The 15,221-nt window shown below is 42.7% G+C and overlaps 1 protein-coding gene across 1 annotated transcript in view; it reads right to left on the minus strand.

Annotated features, from left to right (window-relative positions):
• Nucleotides 1-13,652, minus strand: part of LOC128684452 (synaptotagmin-5) — a 231,414-nt gene extending 217,762 nt beyond the window's left edge. The window contains exon 1 of the mRNA XM_053770617.2: nucleotides 13,411-13,652. The gene's annotated coding sequence lies outside the window, so the exon portion shown is untranslated. The remainder of the gene's footprint in view (nucleotides 1-13,410) is intronic.
• Between the last annotated feature and the right edge of the window lie 1,569 nt (nucleotides 13,653-15,221).

Here is a 15,221-nt window from a genome sequence, read left to right on the forward strand (position 1 = left end):
GCCAATTGCTGGACCAGGTCTGCAGCCTGTCCTGATCCCTTTGTAGTTCTGCCTGGTCTTCGATCGAGTGTATTCTTCTCATCAACTTCACGTCATCTGCAAACAGGGACACCTCAGAGTCTATTCCTTCCGTCATGTCGTTCACAAATACCAGAAACAGCACTGGTCCTAGGACTGACCCCTGCGGGACCCCGCTGGTCACAGGTGCCCACTCTGACACCTCGCCACGTACCATGACTCGCTGCTGTCTTCCTGACAAGTATTCCCTGATCCATTGTAGTGCCTTCCCTGTTATCCCTGCTTGGTCCTCCCTGCTTGGTGTGTGTGTGTGTGTGTGTGTGTGTGTGTGTGTGTGTGTGTGTGTGTGTGTGTGTGTGTGTGTGTGTGTGTGTGTGTGTGTATTGGCTTTTAATTTACACAGAATACCTACAGACGTTCAATGGAGCACAAGGGATATCAAGAGTATTTACTACTGTTGCAGCCCCTGTGTGTTGTGTTGCAGTTTTCAAGGAAATTATTGCGTAAGTGGGTTAGAAAAACCGTCAAGTTGACGAATAAGACACTTATGCAACATTTTATTGAGGAAATGTTTTACCAGCTAATGGCTTCATCAGTCCAAGACAGAGAATAACAGTGGAAGATGAGGAGTTTGAAGTAATCAGTCCTTCAACTTGGAGTGAATGATTACAGGCTGAGGGACTGATTACCTCAATCTCCTCATTTTCCGCCGTTCTTCTCAGTATTGAACTGATGAAGAGACTGGCTGGTGAAACATTTCTCCAATGAAGATTCCTTTCCAAGAAATGTCTGAGGTCAGCATCAGCATTTTAGTGTAGCGTTTTAAACATGTCTTGAACATTAGTACGTAGGAACGACATTAATAAGTTTAAGGTTTTATATAACAGTGAATGATCAGAGTTCGTGAGTGTTCTGAGGAGCTGACTTTTGTTGGGCGATAACTGGTGTAAGTCGTGGCGTAAATTTAGAGAACGTCCCTTCAGTTCCTGAGACTTTTGTCTATATGTGTTGGTTATTATTATTATTATTATTATTATTATTATTATTATTATTATTATTATTATTATTATATTAAAAAAAGAAGAGCTAAACCAATGTGTTGGATATGAACATTCATTTGCAGGTAATTGTCGGCTATCCCCCTCCCCCCTCTTTCATTTACTTGGTTTCATTTTCTATTTTGGTTTTCATTTGGTTTCATTCGTGGACATGGTTTGTTCCCAGACATTTTAGACTTATTTTTCAGTACTCAGGGTGAGTTTGTTGGATATAACCATGTCTAGACTCGATCCTAGTTAATCATTATCTATGGCTGGTATTAACAGGAGGTTCTGGATTTACATCAGTTATCGCCCAACAAATGGCAGTTCTTCAGAACACTCACGAACTTTGATTATACTCCGTTAGCAAAAATGTACAGATTTCCGACGCTAGGTGGCATTAGTTACGCCGTTGATATAGATGGCGATACCATACCACGGGCGGGGTTCTAACCCCGCCCGTGGTATGGTTTGTTTGCAATCGTGTCATTACGATTTCGCAGAAGAATAGTGCCTTGGGTGACACGCAAATTCACTGGTAGGGCATTAGACGAGGGTCACTAATAACCATTAACAGCTGCGATGATACACTGTGTTGCTAAAACATGGCTGAAGATGTGAGGGCAAAGAGAAGAAAAAAAGGCACAATACCGTGACTGGAACAATACACAAATAACCCGCATATAGCAGAGAGGAGCTTACCACCACGTTGCGGTCCGACCATTTACAAAGTCACACTGAGTGCAAGTGTTGTCACCTTAGTCAAGAGAGATAAAGTTTGAGGAGGAGAGTATTGTCATCAACGGTATCAAGAGTCTCGTGAAGGAGAGTATTGTCATCAACGGTATCAAGAGTCTCGTGAAGGAGAGTATTGTCATCAACAGTATCAAGAGTCTCTCGTGAAGGAGAGTATTGTCATCAACGGTATCAAGAGTCTCTCGTGAAGGAGAGTATTGTCATCAACGGTATCAAGAGTCTCTCGTGAAGGAGAGTATTGTCATCAACGGTATCAAGAGTCTCTCGAGGAGGAGAATATTGTCATCAACGGTATCAAGAGTCTCTCGTGAAGGAGAGTATTGTCATCAACGGTATCAAGAGTCTCTCGTGAAGGAGAGTATTGTCATCAACAGTATCAAGAGTCTCGTGAAGGAGAGTATTGTCATCAATGGTATCAAGAGTCTCTCGAGAAGGAGAGTATTGTCATCAACGGTATCAAGAGCCTCTCGAGGAGGAGAGTATTGTCATCAACGGTATCAAGAGTCTCTCGTGAAGGAGAGTATTGTCATCAACGGTATCAAGAGTCTCTCGTGAAGGAGAGTATTGTCATCAACGGTATCAAGAGTCTCTCGAGGAGGAGAGTATTGTCATCAACGGTATCAAGAGTCTCTCGAGGAGGAGAGTATTGTCATCAACGGTATCAAGAGTCTCTCGAGGAGGAGAGTATTGTCATCAACGGTATCAAGAGCCTCTCGAGGAGGAGAGTACTGTCATCAACGGTATCAAGAGTCTCTCGTGAAGGAGAGTATTGTCATCAACGGTATCAAGAGTCTCTCGTGAAGGAGAGTATTGTCATCAACGGTATCAAGAGTCTCTCGTGAAGGAGAGTATTGTCATCAACGGTATCAAGAGTCTCTCGTGAAGGAGAGTATTGTCGTCAACGGTATCAAGAGTCTCTCGTGAAGGAGAGTATTGTCATCAACGGTATCAAGAGTCTCTCGTGAAGGAGAGTATTGTCATCAACAGTATCAAGAGTCTCTCGTGAAGGAGAGTATTGTCATCAACGGTATCAAGAGTCTCGTGAAGGAGAGTATTGTCATCAACGGTATCAAGAGTCTATCGTGAAGGAGAGTATTGTCGTCAACGGTATCAAGAGTCTCTCGTGAAGGAGAGTATTGTCATCAACGGTATCAAGAGTCTCGTGAAGGAGAGTATTGTCATCAACGGTATCAAGAGTCTCTCGTGAAGGAGAGTATTGTCATCAACGGTATCAAGAGTCTCTCGTGAAGGAGAGTATTGTCATCAACAGTATCAAGAGTCTCGTGAAGGAGAGTATTGTCATCAACGGTATCAAGAGTCTCTCGTGAAGGAGAGTATTGTCATCAACAGTATCAAGAGTCTCGTGAAGGAGAGTATTGTCATCAATGGTATCAAGAGTCTCTCGTGAAGGAGAGTATTGTCATCAACAGTATCAAGAGTCTCTCGTGAAGGAGAGTATTGTCATCAACGGTATCAAGTCTCTCGTGAAGGAGAGTATTGTCATCAACAGTATCAAGAGTCTCGTGAAGGAGAGTATTGTCATCAATGGTATCAAGAGTCTCTCGTGAAGGAGAGTATTGTCATCAACAGTATCAAGAGTCTCTCGTGAAGGAGAGTATTGTCATCAACGGTATCAAGAGTCTCTCGTGAAGGAGAGTATTGTCATCAACAGTATCAAGAGTCTCGTGAAGGAGAGTATTGTCATCAACGGTATCAAGAGTCTCTCGTGAAGGAGAGTATTGTCATCAACAGTATCAAGAGTCTCGTGAAGGAGAGTATTGTCATCAATGGTATCAAGAGTCTCTCGTGAAGGAGAGTATTGTCATCAACAGTATCAAGAGTCTCTCGTGAAGGAGAGTATTGTCATCAACGGTATCAAGAGTCTCTCGTGAAGGAGAGTATTGTCATCAACGGTATCAAGAGTCTCTCGTGAAGGAGAGTATTGTCATCAACGGTATCAAGAGTCTCTCGTGAAGGAGAGTATTGTCGTCAACGGTATCAAGAGTCTCTCGTGAAGGAGAGTATTGTCGACACCGGTATCAAGAGTCTCTCGTGAAGGAGAGTATTGTCATCAAAAGTATCAAGAGTCTCGTGAAGGAGAGTATTGTCATCAACGGTATCAAGAGTCTCGTGAAGGAGAGTATTGTCATCAACGGTATCAAGAGTCTCGTGAAGGAGAGTATTGTCATCAACAGTATCAAGAGTCTCGTGAAGGAGAATATTGTCATCAACAGTATCAAGAGTCTCGTGAAGGAGAGTATTGTCATCAACGGTATCAAGAGTCTCTCGTGAAGGAGAGTATTGTCATCAACGGTATCAAGAGTCTCTCGAGGAGGAGAGTATTGTCATCAACGGTATCAAGAGTCTCTCGAGGAGGAGAGTATTGTCATCAACGGTATCAAGAGTCTCTCGAGGAGGAGAGTATTGTCATCAACGGTATCAAGAGCCTCTCGAGGAGGAGAGTACTGTCATCAACGGTATCAAGAGTCTCTCGTGAAGGAGAGTATTGTCATCAACGGTATCAAGAGTCTCTCGTGAAGGAGAGTATTGTCATCAACGGTATCAAGAGTCTCTCGTGAAGGAGAGTATTGTCATCAACGGTATCAAGAGTCTCTCGTGAAGGAGAGTATTGTCGTCAACGGTATCAAGAGTCTCTCGTGAAGGAGAGTATTGTCATCAACGGTATCAAGAGTCTCTCGTGAAGGAGAGTATTGTCATCAACAGTATCAAGAGTCTCTCGTGAAGGAGAGTATTGTCATCAACGGTATCAAGAGTCTCGTGAAGGAGAGTATTGTCATCAACGGTATCAAGAGTCTATCGTGAAGGAGAGTATTGTCGTCAACGGTATCAAGAGTCTCTCGTGAAGGAGAGTATTGTCATCAACGGTATCAAGAGTCTCGTGAAGGAGAGTATTGTCATCAACGGTATCAAGAGTCTCTCGTGAAGGAGAGTATTGTCATCAACGGTATCAAGAGTCTCTCGTGAAGGAGAGTATTGTCATCAACAGTATCAAGAGTCTCGTGAAGGAGAGTATTGTCATCAACGGTATCAAGAGTCTCTCGTGAAGGAGAGTATTGTCATCAACAGTATCAAGAGTCTCGTGAAGGAGAGTATTGTCATCAATGGTATCAAGAGTCTCTCGTGAAGGAGAGTATTGTCATCAACAGTATCAAGAGTCTCTCGTGAAGGAGAGTATTGTCATCAACGGTATCAAGTCTCTCGTGAAGGAGAGTATTGTCATCAACAGTATCAAGAGTCTCGTGAAGGAGAGTATTGTCATCAATGGTATCAACAGTCTCTCGTGAAGGAGAGTATTGTCATCAACAGTATCAAGAGTCTCTCGTGAAGGAGAGTATTGTCATCAACGGTATCAAGAGTCTCTCGTGAAGGAGAGTATTGTCATCAACAGTATCAAGAGTCTCGTGAAGGAGAGTATTGTCATCAACGGTATCAAGAGTCTCTCGTGAAGGAGAGTATTGTCATCAACAGTATCAAGAGTCTCGTGAAGGAGAGTATTGTCATCAATGGTATCAAGAGTCTCTCGTGAAGGAGAGTATTGTCATCAACAGTATCAAGAGTCTCTCGTGAAGGAGAGTATTGTCATCAACGGTATCAAGAGTCTCTCGTGAAGGAGAGTATTGTCATCAACGGTATCAAGAGTCTCTCGTGAAGGAGAGTATTGTCATCAACGGTATCAAGAGTCTCTCGTGAAGGAGAGTATTGTCGTCAACGGTATCAAGAGTCTCTCGTGAAGGAGAGTATTGTCGACAACGGTATCAAGAGTCTCTCGTGAAGGAGAGTATTGTCATCAACAGTATCAAGAGTCTCGTGAAGGAGAGTATTGTCATCAACGGTATCAAGAGTCTCGTGAAGGAGAGTATTGTCATCAACGGTATCAAGAGTCTCGTGAAGGAGAGTATTGTCATCAACAGTATCAAGAGTCTCGTGAAGGAGAATATTGTCATCAACAGTATCAAGAGTCTCGTGAAGGAGAGTATTGTCATCAACGGTATCAAGAGTCTCTCGTGAAGGAGAGTATTGTCGTCAACGGTATCAAGAGTCTCTCGTGAAGGAGAGTATTGTCGTCAACGGTATCAAGAGTCTCTCGTGAAGGAGAGTATTGTCGTCAACGGTATCAAGAGTCTCTCGTGAAGGAGAGTATTGTCGTCAACGGTATCAAGAGTCTCTCGTGAAGGAGAGTATTGTCATCAACGGTATCAAGAGTCTCTCGTGAAGGAGAGTATTGTCGTCAACGGTATCAAGAGTCTCTCGTGAAGGAGAGTATTGTCATCAACGGTATCAAGAGTATCTCGAGAAGGAGAGTATTGTCATCAACGGTATCAAGAGCCTCTCGAGGAAGAGAGTATTGTCATCAACGGTATCAAGAGTCTCTCGTGAAGGAGAGTATTGTCATCAACGGTTTCAAGAGCCTCTCGAGAAGGAGAGTATTGTCATCAACGGTATCAAGAGCCTCTCGAGGAGGAGAGTATTGTCATCAACGGTATCAAGAGTCTCGTGAAGGAGAGTATTGTCATCAATGGTATGAAGAGTCTCTCGTGAAGGAGAATATTGTCATCAACGGTATCAAGAGCCTCTCGAGGAGGAGAGTATTGTCATCAACGGTATCAAGAGCCTCACGAGGAGAGTATTGTCAACAACGGTATCAAGAGCCTCTCGAGGAGGAGAGTATTGTCATCAACGGTATTAAGAGCCTCTCGAGAAGGAGAGTATTGTCATCAACGGTGTCAAGAACCTCTCGAGGAGAGTATTGTCATCAACGGCATCAAGAGCCCCTCGAGGAGGAGAGTATTATCATCAACGGTATCAAGAGCCTCTCGATGAGGAGAGTATTATCATCAACGTCATCAAGAGCCCATCGAGATGAGTATTATCATCAACGTCATCAAGAGCCCCTCGAGAAGAGTATTATCATCAACAGCATCAAGAGCCCCTCGAGGAGAGTATTATCATTAACGTCATCAAGAGCCCCTCGAGGAGAAGAGTATTATCATCAACGGCATCAAGAGCCCCTCGAGGAGGAGAGTGTTATCATCAACGGTATCAAGAGCCCCTTGATAAGGAGAGTATTATCATCAGCGGCATCAAGAGCCCCTCGAGGAGGAGAGCATCATCATCAACGTCATCAAGAGCCCGTCGAGGAGGAGAGTATCATCAACGACATCAAGAGCCCCTCGAGAAGGAGAGTATTATCATCAGCGGCATCAAGAGCCTCTCGATGAGGAGAGTATTATCATCAACGTCATCAAGAGCCCCTCGAGAAGAGTATTATCATCAACGTCATCAAGAGCCACTCGAGAAGAGTATTGTCATCAACAGCATCAAGAGCCCCTCGAGGAGAGTATTATCATTAACGTCATCAAGAGCCCCTCGAGGAGAAGAGTATTATCATCAACGGCATCAAGAGCCCCTTGAGGAGGAGAGTGTTATCATCAACGGTATCAAGAGCCCCTTGATAAGGAGAGTATTATCATCAGCGGCATCAAGAGCCCCTCGAGGAGAACAATCATCAACGTTATCAAGAGCCCGTCGAGGAGGAGAGTATCATCAACGACATCAAGAGCCCATCGAGAAAGGAGAGTATTATCATCAGCGGCATCAAGAGCCCCTCGAGGAGGAGAGTATAATCATAAACGGCATCAAGAGCCCCTCGAGGAGAGTATTATCATCAATGGCATCAGGAGCCCCTCAAGAAGGAGAGTATTATCATCAACGGCATCAAGAGCCCCTAGAGGAGGAGAGTATTATCATCAATGACATCAAGAGCCCCTTGAGAAGAGTATTATCATCAGCGGCATCAAGAGCCCCTTGAGGAGGAGAATATTATCATTAACGGCATCAAGAGCCCCTCGAGGAGAGTATTATCATCAACGGTATCAAGAACCCCTAGTTTAGGAGAGTATTATCATCAACGGCATCAAGAGCCCGTCGAGTAGATTATTGTCATCAACGGTATCAAGAGCCTCTTGAGGAGGAGAGTATTGTCATCAACGGCATCAAGAGCCCGTCGAGGAGGAGAGTATTGCCATCAACGGTATCAAGAGCCTCTCGAGGAGAGTATTGTCATCAAAGGTATCAAGAACCTCTCGAGGAGGAGAGTATTGTCATCAACGGTATCAAGAGCCTGTCGAGGAGGAGAGTATTGTCATCAACGGTATCAAGAGCCTGTCGAGGAGAGTATTGTCATCAACGGTATCAAGAGCCTCTCGAGGAGGAGAGTATTGTCATCAACGGTATCAAGAGCCTCTCGAGGAGGAGAGTATTGTCATCAACGGTATCAAGAGCCTCTCGAGGAGGAGAGTATTGTCATCAACGGTATCAAGAGCCTGTCGAGGAGGAGAGTATTGTCATCAACGGTATCAAGAGCCTGTCGAGGAGGAGAGTATTGTCATCAACGGTATCAAGAGCCTGTCGAGGAGAGTATTGTCATCAACGGTATCAAGAGCCTCTCGAGGAGGAGAGTATTGTCATCAACGGTATCAAGAGCCTCTCGAGGAGGAGAGTATTGTCATCAACGGTATCAAGAGCCTCTCGAGGAGGAGAGTATTGTCATCAACGGTATCAAGAGCCTCTCGAGGAGGAGAGTATTGTCATCAACGGTATCAAGAGCCTGTCGAGGAGGAGAGTATTGTCATCAACGGTATCAAGAGCCTCTCGAGGAGGAGAGTATTGTCATCAACGGTATCAAGAGCCTGTCGAGGAGGAGAGTATTGTCATCAACGGTATCAAGAGCCTCTCGAGGAGGAGAGTATTGTCATCAACGGTATCAAGAGCCTCTCGAGGAGGAGAGTACTGTCATCAACGGTATCAAGAGCCTCTCGAGGAGGAGAGTATTGTCATCAACGGTATCAAGAGCCTCTCGAGGAGGAGAGTATTGTCATCAACGGTATCAAGAGCCTCCTGGTGACCAACAACAAGACAGTCCAACAGGAGATTTATTTATTTTGAAAGACAAAAGAATCGTTTGAAATAAATACATCAGTGATTCGAAAAATAATCTTTTATTCGTGACAATCTCACTAATGAAAGCAGGATTTACGAACCCTGCAGGATTTACTAATCCCGCAGGATTAGCTTATTCTGTTTGCCACTCACAGGGACTATAACAAATTTATTATGCCAACTATACCTGAAACATGAAAAATATCTTTCATGAAGCTGGTATTTACACAGAAATGTCTCTCTGTACATAATAAACCTAGCAGTAATAATAATAATAAAAGAAGGAAGAGGAGGAGGAGGAAGAGAAAGAATAAGAGGAAGAGGCAGAGGAGGAGACTATTGACTTGAACAATACATTAAGAATGAACCTGGACATCCACCTCACCTTGTAAGGTGGGAATAATAAGCATCATATGACCCAGATAATGGTGCCATGATGTGATGGCTTTATTATGGTGCCATAACCATGGCGTGGGTGCCAGGTATGGTGGGTGTTCATGGTGCCTTCCAGATCTGTGTTCATGGTGCCTGCCATCCACAATTATCATTCATCCTTACGAGCTCTTTCTCTCTCTCTCTCTCTCTCTCACCAGGAAAAGGCGGGGCCAAGAGCTATGAATCGACCCCTGCAGCCACAATTAGGCGAGTACCACAAACAAATCCGCATTTCTCTGCCGTTTTTATAACCCGTTTGTGGATTCACGGCAGCAGAAAACAACCGCCTTATTTCACGCTCACTTGGCGCACTCTGACGCAAGACGGACGCACCGCGGTGATAAGGTGACGCAAGGAATTACGTCACTGGAATAACGGGAAAGGGAATTTTTTTTCAGTGACGTCACGCGGCTAATGTATGACCGAGTTACATCATTATTTATTAAATTTTGCGACGCGCTAAATCCGTAGGGGTTATAGAGCGCCTAGAAAACAGGTAATTAGGAGGGAGGCTTCTGTTTCTTGGATCAAGAGCCCTTCACTGCCAAGACTTGAAGGAAGCACTGAGAGAGAGAGAGAGAGAGAGAGAGAGAGAGAGAGAGAGAGAGAGAGAGAGAGAGAGAGAGAGAGAGAGAGAGTATATTCAAGGCACATTCTTGGTCTTAATTATCTACGGAGGTTAATCACTCCCTCCCCCTAATTAACACAGGAATGACCTCGTTAAACTGTAGTAATTACGTGACGGTCTAACTGTGTTCGTCCCAAGGTATGATGGTACTCCCTTGAGTGAAACATGACTTGGTAAAGCTCTACACAGAGTGAAATGCGGCTTGATAAATCTCTTCCAGATTGAATTATTATTTGGTAAAGCTCTACACTGAAACATAACTTGATTAAGCTTTACACAGAGCGAAGTATCAGCTTGAAGAATATACGCACTAACTTCAAGAATAAACACTAACTTGAAGAATATACGCACTAACTTCAAGAATATGCGCACTAACTTGAAGAATATACGCACTAACTTGAAGAATATACGCACTAACTTGAATATACGCACTAACTTGAAGAATATACGCACTAACTTCAAGAATATACGCACTAACTTCAAGAATATACGCACTAACTTCAAGAATATACGCACTAACTTGAAAATACGCACTAACTTGAAGAATATACGCACTAACTTGAAGAATATACGCACTAACTTCAAGAATATACGCACTAACTTCAAGAATATACGCACTAACTTCAAGAATATACGCACTAACTTGAAGAATATACGCACTAACTTGAAGAATATACGCACTAATTTGAAGAATATACGCACTAACTTGAAGAATATACGCACTAACTTCAAGAATATGCGCACTAACTTCAAGAATATACGCACTAACTTGAAGAATATGCGCACTAACTTGAAGAATATACGCACTAACTTGAAGAATATACGCACTAACTTGAAGAATATACGCACTAACTTGAAGAATATACGCACTAACTTGAAGAATATACGCACTAACTTGAAGAATATACGCACTAACTTCAAGAATATACGCACTAACTTCAAGAATATACGCACTAACTTGAAAATACGCACTAACTTGAAGAATATACGCACTAACTTGAAGAATATACGCACTAACTTCAAGAATATACGCACTAACTTCAAGAATATACGCACTAACTTCAAGAATATACGCACTAACTTGAAGAATATACGCACTAACTTGAAGAATATACGCACTAATTTGAAGAATATACGCACTAACTTGAAGAATATACGCACTAACTTCAAGAATATACGCACTAACTTCAAGAATATACGCACTAACTTCAAGAATATACGCACTAACTTCAAGAATACACACTGACTTGAAGAATATACACACCAACTTCAAGAATACACACTAACCTCGAGAATATACACACTAACTTCAAGAATACACACTAACTTCAAGAATATACACATTAACTTCAAGAATACACACTAACTTCAAGAATATACACATTAACTTCAAGAATACACACTAACCTCAAGAATATACACATTAACTTCAAGAATATACACTAACCTCAAGAATATACACACTAACTTCAAGAATATACACTAACCTCAAGAATAAACACACTACAAGAATATACACTAACCTCAAGAATATACACACTAACTTCAAGAATGCACACTAACCTCAAGAATATACACTCTACCTTCAGGAATACACAATAACCTCAAGAATATACACACTAACTTCAAGAACATAAGAACATAAGAAAGAAGGAACACTGAAACAGGCCTACTGACCCATGCGGAGCAGGTCCATGTCCCCCCCCCCGGATTAGATCAATGACCCACCCAGTCTGATCATCTCCACTCAAGGAAGGAGCACTGCACCAGACCCAGCAGCACAAGCTAGTCAGGTCCAACTCACACCCACCCACACCCACCCACACCCACTCATGTATTTATCCAACCTATTTTTAAAACTACACAACGTTTTAGCCTGAATAACTGTACTCGGGAGTTTGTTCCACTCATCCACAACTCTATTACCAAACCAGTGCTTTCCTATATCCTTTCTGAATCTGAATTTTTCCAACTTGAATCCATTGCTGCGAGTCCTGTCTTGGCTGGAAATTTTCAGCACGCTATTTACATCCCCTTTATTTATTCCTGTTTTCCATTTATACACCTAGATCATATCCCCCCTAATTCTACGCCTTTCGAGAAAGTGCAGATTCAGGGCCCTCAGTCTATCCTCATAGGGAAGATTTCTCATACATGGGATCATCTTTGTCATCCTCCTCTGTACATTTTCCAGTGCATTTATATCCATTCTGTAATACGGTGACCAGAACTGAGCAGCATAGTCTAAATGAGGCCTAACCAAGGATATATAGAGTTGAAGAACAACCTGAGAACTTCTATTATTTATACTTATAGATATGAAGCCAAGAATTCTGTTAGCTTTATTGCGAACACTAATGCACTGTTGTCTTGGTTTTAGGTTACTGCTAACCAGAACTCCTAAATCCTCTTCGCAATCAGTAGTATTAAGATCTACATTATTTAGTTTATATGTGGCATGGTTATTTACCTGTCCAACATTTAGAACTTTGTATTTGTCAATATTAAACTGCATCTGCCACTTCTCCGACCATTGCATCAGTCTATTCAAATCATCCTGGAGTGCTCTAGTGTCCTCATTAGAATGAATTGGACGGCCTATTTTGGTGTCATCAGCAAATTTGCTTATGTCGCTATTTATTCCCTAATCTATGTCGTTTATGTAAATTGTGAACAACAACGGGCCCAACACTGACCCCTGAGGAACACCGCTTGTGACGTGCCCCCATTCTGATTTCTCCCCATTTATGCAAACTCTCTGCTGTCTATTTGTCAGCCATGCCTCTACCCAGGAAAAAAATTCTCCTCCTATTCCGTGTGCTTTAAGTTTCCTCAATAGCCTCTGGTGTGGAACTCTATCGAAAGCCTTACTGAAGTCCATATACACAATATCATATTCATTACCATGATCTATCTCCTCAAACACCTTAGTGAAAAAAATTAGTAAATTCGTAAGACAGGAACGCTCCTTTGTAAAACCGTGTTGAGATTAAACCATACCCCCGGCCGGGATTGAACCCGCGGTCATAGAGTCTCAAAACTCCAGCCCGTCGCGCTAGCCACTAGACGGGCCTGTGCTAACTTTCCTATGGTGTAGAAATATACCTAGTTGGATGAATCTTATTGTGGCTAGCTGGTCTAGTGGCTAGCGCGACGGGCTGGAGTTTTGAGACTCTATGACCGCGGGTTCAATCCCGGCCGGGGGTATGGTTTATTTGCAATCGTGTCATTACGATTTCTTAAGTCGTGTTGAGATTCATTAATCAATCTATGCCTGCCAAGATGGCTACGAATTGCTTCGGCAATTATTGATTCCATAAATTTTCCCACTATGGAGGTAAGGCTTATTGGTCTATAGTTCGAAGCCTGCACACTAACCTCAAGAATATACACACTAACTTCAAGAATACACACTAACCACAAGAATATACACATTAACTTCAAGAATACAGACTAACCTCAAGAATATACACACTAACTTCAAGAATACACACTAATATAAAAAATATACACACTAACTTCAAGAATACACACTAACTTGAAGACTAATACAAAAAAGTTCAAAGAACTTACTTGTCTGTCGTCTTAGAGGTCCAGCCTCGAGTCACTGGGGTCGTACCACCTAAGTTCTTAAGCAAGTCAAGTTATTCAATACATGACACTCACAATGTCAGTGAAACCCTGGCGCCAAAACACGCGGAGGAGATACATAAAACACGCAAAAATATGCTGAAATAGGTACAAATGGACGCGAGAATAGTCTCAGGGAGGCTTCCTGTACAGGCTCCACTTGTGTTGTGGGTCCCAGCCAGTGTGGCAGGTGTGTTAAACCACCACTAGATGGTGACAGGTGTGTTGTAACTCTTTATTTCTAAAGTTGTCAGTGTTTTGATCGCTGGTCATCCATGGGACATCCTTGACTTTTTTGTTTACATTCCCACGGTTAATGGGAGCAGAGAAACATGTTTAGAAATAGATTTTGTGGCGTGTTAAATTGAGTGAAAAAATTCCGAGTGTGTTACTTGTGGACACAGGTGTCAGGGACACTGTTTACCTTCTTTCATAGAAAATGAGCAAAGTTAGAGAAAATGGATGTGTATCTTTCCTACTTATATACATTTTTCTGTTTTCTTAATTCCCCTTACATGACAATTGAATTTGTTTGTGTATTTTGAGGCACAAGTGTAATGCAGCGCACTGAAGGTTACAGATGTCCTCTTTCAGTCAAGAAGATCTGTCTATCTATCTATCTGTCTATCTATCTATCTATCTATATATATATATATATATATATATATATATATATATATATATATATATATATATATATATATATATATATATATATATATATATATATATATATATATATATATAAGCGTCAAAGAGAAATATAGGCTGGTAAATACAAAGATAAAGACCGACATGTATAGACAGAGAGATGAATGGAGATAATTTACGTATGTGTGTGCGCGTGTGTGTGCGCGTGTGTGTGTGCGCGTGTGTGTGTGTGTATTCACCTAATTGTGGTTGCAGAGTTCGAGACTCAGCTCCTGGCCCCGCCTCTTCACTGATCGCTACTAGGTCCTCTCTCTCTCTCTCTCTCTGCTTCCTGAGCTTTGTCATACCTCGTCTTAAAGCTATGTATGGTTCCTGCCTCCACTACATCACTTGCTAGGCTATTCCACTTCCTGACGACTCCGTGACTGAAGAAGTACTTCCTAACATCCCTCTGACTCGTCTGAGTCTTCAGCTTCCAATAATGACCTCTTGTTTCTGTGTCCCTTCTCTGGAACACCCTGTCTCTGTCCACCTTATCTATTCCACGTGTTATCTTGTATGTCGTTATCAGGTCTCCCCTGACCCTATTGTCTCTCCAGTGTCGTCAGTCCGATTTCCCTCAACCTTTCATCGTAGGACATTCCTCTGAGCTCTGGAACTAGCCTTGTTGCAAACCTTTGTACTTTCTCTAACTTTTTGACGTGCTTGACCAGGTATGGGTTCCAGACTGGTGTTGCATACTCCAGTATGGGCCTGACGTACACAGTGTACAGTGTCTTGAACGATTCCTTAAGCCGGTATCGGAACGCTATTCTCAGGTTTGCCAGGCGCCCATATGCTGGAACAGTTATCTAGTTGATGTGTGCCTCAGGAGACGTGCTCGGTGTTATGGTCACCCCAAGATCTTTTCCCTTGAGTGAGGTTTGCAGTCTTTGTCCACCTAGCCTACACTCTGTCTGCGGTCTTCTTTGCCCTTCCCCAATCTTCATGACTTTGTATTTGGCAGGGTTGAATTCGAGAAGCCAGTTTCTGGACCACGTGTCCAGCCTGTCCACGTGTGTGTGTGTGTGTGTGTGTTTGTGTGTACTCACCTAGTTGTACTC

The sequence above is a fragment of the Cherax quadricarinatus genome, chromosome 4 (genome assembly GCF_038502225.1).
Source record: "Cherax quadricarinatus isolate ZL_2023a chromosome 4, ASM3850222v1, whole genome shotgun sequence".
Taxonomy (NCBI): Eukaryota; Metazoa; Arthropoda; class Malacostraca; order Decapoda; family Parastacidae; genus Cherax; species Cherax quadricarinatus.